This window comes from Pholcus phalangioides, unplaced genomic scaffold (genome assembly GCF_987345545.1).
Source record: "Pholcus phalangioides strain wild (caught in Gottingen) unplaced genomic scaffold, Ppha-v1.0 ptg000008l_1, whole genome shotgun sequence".
NCBI lineage: Eukaryota > Metazoa > Arthropoda > Arachnida > Araneae > Pholcidae > Pholcus > Pholcus phalangioides.
The window spans coordinates 56,449,121-56,457,617 of NW_028301601.1; the positions used below are offsets into that span (position 1 = coordinate 56,449,121).

Sequence of the window (8,497 nt, forward strand, 5' to 3'; positions counted from 1 at the left end):
GTCTGGATCGTAATCAAACACGATATCCATTGAGAAGGAATGACATTTAAATTAATTTTACAAAATTCATAAATTATTAATAATAATTAGCGCGTGGTCCACCTGCTGACACTTCATCGTGGCTCGAATTCTATTGAACAGGCGTAAATTTTTGTCATGCTTTTAAAGCGCTTCATCATCTCTTTATCAAATATACGGTGCAATTCGATGACTTTGATCATTAGTCGAATTTTTATTGCTGTTTTTGTTTAATTAATGTAAATTAATAGAAGTAAAGGAATCAAGCGTACTGCAATTCCATGAACGCCACAAGGGTGGGGCTGACAGGCAGGATCGTCTTAAGAGCATCCTGGGTCCCCGAGCCAAGGGATTTCTTGGAGGCCCTACCTGAAAAATTCTCGAAAAATTCAACTACGTCTCGTTTTTCTGAGGCACTTCTTCTCTTGAGGCCTTTCGGGCACGGCCCGGGGGGGGGGGGGAAGGCATGCGTTAACACGGCACTGCCTAAGGTTCGCACTAGGCGTCCTCCTTTTTCAGTTTAGAATCTGGTAACCCTATCTGAAAAACCATATAATCCGTATTTTCACTTATTTGTTCGATCATTCATATTGTCCGATTTTTTTTGTGGAAAGAAATAATTATTTTTTCTACATAAAAAAAATCGATTATTTCAAATGTACGAATTTTTTTACCGAAATTTTCGTCTCATAAAAAAATTTCATGCTAAAAAATATATAACAAAGAACACTCTTTTTTTTTCATCATCCCGTGAGTTGCCTGAAATTTCGAGATTGGATGGCTTAATGAAAAATAATTTCAGCATCGATGAGATAATCCAAAACTTAATGAAAGAGATAATGAAATGCATGAAAGCGATAATAAAATGAATGAAAGAGATAATGAAATTGATGAAAGAGATAATGAAATTGATGAAAGAGATAATGAAATTGATGAAAGAGATAATGAAATTGATGAAAGAGATAATGAAATGAATGAAAGAGATAATGAAATTGATGAAAGAGATAATGAAATTGATGAAAGCGATAATAAAATGAATGAAAGAGATAATGAAATTGATGAAAGAGATAATGAAATTGACGAAAGCGATAATAAAATGAATGAAAGAGATAATGAAATTGATGAAAGAGATAAAATAAAATTGACGAAAGCGATAATAAAATGAATGAAAGAGATAATGAAATTGATGAAAGAGATAATAAAATGAATGAAAGAGATAAAATAAAATTGATGAAAAAGATAATAAAATTGAAAGAGATAATAATAAAATTAATGAAAGAGACAATTTCAGAATTAATGAAAAAGACAATTTCAGAATTAATGAGATATAATTTTAGAATGAGATATAATTTCAAAATCAATGAAAGAAATAATTCCAGAAATAATAAAAGACATAATTTCAGCATTAATGAAAGAAATAATTTCAGCATTAATGAAAGAAATAATTTCAGCATTAATGAAAGAAATAATTTCAGCATTAATGAAAGAAATAATTTCAGCATTAATGAAAGAAATAATTTCAGCATTAATGAAAGAAATAATTTCAGCATTAATGAAAGAAACAAATCCAGAATTGATTGAAGCAAGTATTCCAGAAGTAATGAAAGAAATAATAATTATAAAGGAAATAATTCCAGAACTAATGAAAGGAATAATAATTATAAAGGAAATAATTCCAGAACTAATGAAAGAAATAATAATTATAAAGGAAATAATTCCAGAACTAATGAAAGAAAATTCCAGAATTAATGAAGGGGAAAATCCAAAATTAATGAAGGGGAAAATCCAAAATTAATGAAGGAAAATTCAAGAATTGATGAAAGAAAGAGAAATTTTTCAGCATTAACGAAAACAATTATTCCAGTATTAATGAGAGAAATTATTCCAGTATTAATGAAATAAATAATTTAATATTTTTTGACCTTTAGAATGAGTTCTCCATCTTTTTTGTTTTAATCTTTAAAACGCAATATTTAGAGACCGAACTGTACATTTCTATGGGCAAATTGCCAGGCGGGAATTTTGTTTCCAGCGAGTCACACGTGATTTCCTTGCATTTGATGTCGCTGCAGTCGCGCTGGCTGGATGCTCCCTCCTGTAATATAAAATCTCTGTCGTCTGCTTCTCTCCAGGTTACTTGTTTTGGGCGCCTCCTTGTGTCCTGAAAAAATTACTGAACTGGCAGTTTAAACTGCCAGTTCTGTTTGTGAGCTTAGCTTGTAGGGAACCGAACACACCGTCTGTCGTCTGCTCATTAAGAGGTTTTTGTTTAGGACGTCTCCTTATGCTCAAATAAAATAACCGAACTTTCAGTTCGAATTTCCAGCTCAGTTTATGAGCTTTGTTTATAAGGAACTGAGTGGAATAAGGAATATAGTTTTTTTACTTTAAACTTCATCATCACCAGATGAGTCACTTTTAAACTCGATATTAGATGGCAGCACATTACTATAAAATGGAGTTTGGAAAAATTCACTTTTTACGATCTTACCTGTCGTCTGCTTATGTGGAGGTCCTTCGTTTTGGATGTCTCGTTGATGAGCCATTAAAACCCAAAGCGGCTCCGTGATATGATTGGCTGCCGATGATGCAACAAAAATGAATGGGTTACCGGCTGCGAGGGATTTGGTGAAGAAAGTGGCAGTACATGGTTGGCGTCGAAATTTCATTTTGTTTATGCTTTCCTTTTTCGCACCGCCATTTTCCCCTCACGTTTTGCGCTTGTTTTTTGTCGGGTTTTTAATTCGTAATTGTCATTCCATGACGAAAATAAACGGCCAACAAACAATACATTCTCTTTCGACTACTGTTGATGCGTTCAGAACGTGAAAGCACTCGGCTCAACATTCTTGGCAATCATCTGATTGAAAGCTATTGACATGAAATTGAAAGCCAGGAGCACGTATGTTCATCGATCTTGGGTGAGTTGATTCGTTTGTTAAAATTATTCGTAATAAAGTGTCGAAGTTCGATTTAACGAATTGTGTAAAACCGGCATTTCCATACCTTAAATTGAGAAAATTGTTTTATCGGGAGGGGAGGGGGGGGTGACATTATTAATGCAGATATATGCACAGAAACTTCCTTAAATCAAGGAAATCGTGATACGACCATCATTAAAATTGCTGGACAAGGGCGTTCTAAGAGCATCACGGGCACCAGAGGCGTACGCAGTGCCGGGGGGGGGGGGGGCCTTCCCAAACCGACCAAAAATTAGGAAAAAATGAGGGACCTCCCACCTGGACAGAAATTGTTGCCCACCAATTGCCATGCTTACTAATTTAAACCGGATCTCAGTCATGCTGCTCTGGAGACCCTCAGGCTGTCACACGCTGGGGTGGTCCCATGCATTAAGATAACACTGGCATCAAAGTTACAGTAGCCTATTTCCTGCCTTAATGGTATGCCTTAAAAATTAGGAGAGAATCCAGCTTATTGAAATTTGTAGTCCAGTCCATTTCCAGCATGCGGGAAAACCAAGGTTCAATGAGGATATCGTGATACATTTAAAAAATTGATTTCAATTTATATTGAATAAATAAGCTAATCAGAATAAAATAATGGTTTTTCCACTATAGGAAACGTTGAAGAATCGGGTAGTGATAAGAACGTGGTCGTTATAACGTTTGTTCACTGTATTTCCATTAATTCATTTAATCTACGTAAACAAATATCTTTAGTATCTGATATATTTCTTAAATTATACGCTTGTTTGCATGTAAAGCAAACACAAAGCTAAAACATTTTTTTTTTTGTTCACCCCATCATGAAATCGCCAGTGGCGACAACTTTAAAATGACTGAAAATGGAAATTACGCCAGAACCTTAACCCTTTAAGCGTTTTTAAAATTTTCCTGATGTGCATCGCAATTGCCACTTATGTTTATAAAAGTGTGCTAAAAGAACCCGAGATATTTTGGGGTGACCAAAATAAAGTAGATCAAGTTTAACAAGATATCTCAAGATTGCTGCTGTAAGGGTTTACTGTGATTTTTGTGGGGCCAAGTGCGATTTTGCTGCTCCCACCACTAGAATTTGATTAATGATTTTGCAACTGTGTTTTTTCCCCATGTAAAATTAGCAGCCCTTCTGAATTTTGTTGCCCCCCCCCCCTCAGTTCTGGCCCTGAGTTGTGTTTTTGAAATACATGATTTTCTTTTTCTGTAGATGTTGATCTTTGGAAAGGCAGTCAAAATAGTTCTATCAAAAGCAGCATCGGAATGATACAAAATGAATGTGGAAGACCTTTGTCTGTCATAGGTCAGGATATTTCGCCGGTAGATGAACTAGCCATATAGGTTGGAAAAATCAGGGTAGCGGAAAGATGAATGTCTAGTGTCCTGCTGAAATAATATTATTTTAAAGTTCAGGAATCAAAGTACAGCATTGGCAAAGTCACTTTGGGCAAACCTTTGGCTCTTACCAAAGCAGAGAGGTAAGAAATTGTTATTCGTCCCCCTTCCTTAATGCATCTTTTCTAGTTATTGAGCTACCTCTATATTTAATGACATGTTGGTTGTGAAGTCATTAACACGCTAAGCTACATTTCTCTATATTCAATTGTGCCTTCTTTTTTTTTTTCAAAAATGTTATAGCCATGAAAACTACAGAAACAATCCAAAAATCAATGTTATATTAGAAATAGTACCATGGGCCTTCTCAACCAGGGGCAGCTCGAGCTTAACGGCGGCCTGGGCGCAAAGCCTTGTGTGCTGCCCCTAAAGAAAACTCTTGTGAGAGAGGCTGACATTAGGGTTTCTATAGGTGCCTCGAAATTTCAGGCAACTCACGCGATGATGAAAAAAAAGAGTGTTCTTTGTTATATATTTTTTAACTTACTGATGTCAAATAGTTTTTGTTAACCTGATAGATAGGTTGAATAACAAAACACTTTTATGTAGATTAGCATGTTTTTATATTTTGAATTATAATTACTGAGCACAAAATATCTATTTTGATATTTTAAATTTTCTGATCTACCCACAAAATTTTATTCCATATAAAATTTCTCGTGTAGCATCTGTTAATACACTAATTGTGCTCATTTATTCTCACCTAAAAATTTTATATCTTAGGTCATATAAATCCAGAATTTTAACAAGTATTTTTAATCAAAGAACTGGCAGGACATGATGCCCATTGCATATTTAGATACAGCTTCAGTCAAAAAAACCATTGCATTATAAATGCTAGTAAATATACCATATCATAGTAAAAAAACTTATCCTTACTCATGCACTAAGTTACAAGAGTTTCTTAAGCATTATATACAAGCCAGCACTGCCAAATTAGAGAAAATTTTAGTCTTACAATTTATTATTTTGATTGCTAGATATATTCAAATGTTTACCCCCGATCGCAACACCATGGCTTAAATTCATTTTGAGCGGGAATTACAAGAAAATTCGAATGGACCAATCGGATAGCACTATTCCGCAAAGGTCCAATCAGGACGCTGCATTAGTATCTCACGCAGGCTCACAGCTTCATTCTGACCACGACGTTTGAAGTGAACAGACGTACTTCTTCCGCTGAGCAACCGAGCGTGAAGATTTGATATTCAACCCAAATGGAAACTCGGTCAGCGGAAACTAGTGGTTAAATGTTTCCTCTGAAGACGGCACCCATTGGTGTTGAAATGCATTAGGACTTTTATTATTTTTTGTGTATTTGCCTTATTCGTTGGTGTCTTCTAAATATTCTTGGGCAAAGTGGATCAACTCTTCTATATTCTAATGTTATGCACAATAAGGGTATCGCTTTGAATATCAGTGATTATTTAGATAATTTAATAATAACAGAAAACAACATTACATATATAATGTAAAAGAACTTTTTTAAATACCTCTCTGTTATGAAAATAGTACAGCAGATGATTTATATCAATACACATATATAAGCAGTTAAAGAAATTTTGGAGGATCAAGAATCATCTTGGATTGAAGAATATTAAATCATTCCATAGTTTTTCGTTCAGCATTTATGCTATGCTTTTTTAAAAAGTGTATATTTATTAAAAGTGTATTTGTGAGAAAGAAAACATATATTGTCCAAAATAATTCTTTAGAGTAGAAAGTTATTTTACAATCATATTAAGTATTTATTCTTTGTATAACAGTCACTTTGAACATTACATGTAATTAACATATGCATTTCCAATGAGAATTTTTATATTGAAAAGCAATATTTGAGGTTTTTGATGTGAATGTTTAAACCGTCAAAAACTTGCCAATCCTGGTAAAAATGCAACTCTAAAGTGGGCATAGCTTCGGTTCTAAGCGTCAAAGGCCTGGTTTGGAATCACATAAAAAATGAAGAAAAAAAACAAACCAATATATTTTTTTTCCAAAATGAGGACTCTTATAGTTTCTGATAACAATAACCAATTGATAACTAAGCCGAAAGAAACCCAGAAGCCAAATGATGATCTTGAGTCCTACTTGGTCAAACAGGATACATGAAAACAGGGCAACTCCATTTTACATATAACTCAGGGCTTGACAAATCTCAGTCGACGTGGTGATTATAAAATAGGTAAATGGTCGCCTGAAATTCATGTGATTATTAAAATGGAGTCTAAGGGTGGCACAAAATTTTCTGATTTTATTGCAGTGTGCCTTTCAACATCAGGAGGAGTCATTAAGTCTCTGAAAAGTCGAAAAACATTATTTAGGACTGTTTTGAGGAAAAATCATGCTGGGGTTTTTTTTCCCTTTAAGCTAAAATCTTTTTTTTTTAATTCAGTCATGTGTTTAATTTATGTACTGTATGTGTTCCATAGATCCCTTGAGACAGTCTTTCAAGTAAAAACTCGATTTGGATAATTGACCGAGAATTTGAAGTTTCTTTTCTTGATCTTACCTTTAGTGTGCCTACATTGCCGGAAGCTCATTACGAAAGCAGTTTCACACGTCCATGGATTATAGCAGCTAATAATATTCAGATAGCCTATCGATGTCATGTGCAAGCAAAAATCATCATCCAGAATACAGAAATGTTTGTCAATAGGGGGGGGGGGGAGGTGTTACATTTTTTAATCTACAAAAGTATGGTTAAACCTCAGCTTCTAAATGCAAAAAAAAAAAAAATAACAAAAGCCTATGTCCTGATAACTGTCAATGAACTTTTGCCTATGTTACAATATTGGTCCATTCTATATTTTATATTAGTGATTGATAGCAATATCCAAATGATAGCATTATGCATGATTTCAATAAACCGCGTCTACTGTATTGGGTAAGAAGAATTTTGGCCTCCTCCGATACCCTCCACCTCCCTTGTCAACAAAATTTTAAATATATTATAATAATGATTTCAAATATTTTCAGAAAAAAATATTGCAAAAGAAAACACCTTTTACGTGCTATTGTAATCATTTTTTAAAGTTTTTCTGTAGAAAATTCCTTGTCCCCCCTCCCTCTCAGAAGTCAATTCTGCTCAAGTGTATTGTAGCACGTTTTTTGTTCCATGCATGATGCTAAGGTGAAAATGGGGTTTCACCTGTTCTGCCAACTTTTTAAAACTATCCCATCTCTTTTGGAACACCATCTGTTTGCTCACCGTCCTTGCTTGAGTTAAAAACCTATTCCCAGCATCAGTCCTCGCTTGGGAAATTTCCCTGTTGTGGCCTTTGAGTTTGTATTTGTATTATTAATTGTTAAATGAATGTTTTTTCATCATAACTGCTTATCTAGTATTTTACAATTGTTTTCATTCTCTTTTCAGATAAAATGAAAGCTGGGGTCTTTCTCCACAAAACACTAGATGATATCAGATTCATTAGTTTCAGTTCTCAAGGAAACATTTAATCACCAAAAAGACAACATTCAAAAGGAGTTTGACACTTTTATGCTAAGAAAGTAGAAATGATCGAAAGTTTAGAAAGTCCTTTGCATGTGCATAGTGGCTGCAATCATACGTATTGTAAATGAACATTAGTTGATATTTTTTCATCAATAAATACTTCAATTTCAATTTACTTTGTGATTTATTTACAAAAATGATGTGAAATTTTCATTGAACTCTGAAGACTTGCTAGGATTTGGAGCGGAGGTGCTTTTGAACTTTTTCTAAACAAGTCTGTCTAAACAAGGTATTTGGGTATTGCTTTTTTGGCAATAATGGTAGCCTATACAAAAAAAATGTTATTACCCTTTCAGACCTTGAATTCAATGATAACACACCTACAATCCTTAAAGTCAGGGCTGAACTCACTAAGTCAAAAAATAAAATCTACAGCGAGAAAAAGTTTACCACATTTGTGCTTTCTGGGATCCAAGTCAATTAGCTCGAGAAAAACGCCAGTGACACAATATTTCTTGCACTGTCTTTACAGCCGGGGGCCACTAACTCTTTTCCCATAATATTTAGTGCAATGTAAAAACAATAGGTTGCTTGTTTTCCCATCCAAGCCATCATTCCTCTAGTGATTAAAGCACAAAACTTGGGTGAAACCTGATAATGCGAGCGCATACAAACA

At 34.2% G+C, this 8,497-nt stretch overlaps 1 long non-coding RNA gene across 1 annotated transcript; it reads left to right on the top strand.

Annotated features, from left to right (window-relative positions):
• Positions 1–2,618: 2,618 nt before the first annotated feature.
• On the top strand, positions 2,619–7,992 carry LOC149084571 (uncharacterized). Its single transcript, XR_016192991.1, has 3 exons — positions 2,619–2,939; positions 4,186–4,453; positions 7,744–7,992. It is a non-coding gene; the product is annotated as an uncharacterized LOC149084571 (long non-coding RNA).
• Positions 7,993–8,497: the final 505 nt, after the last annotated feature.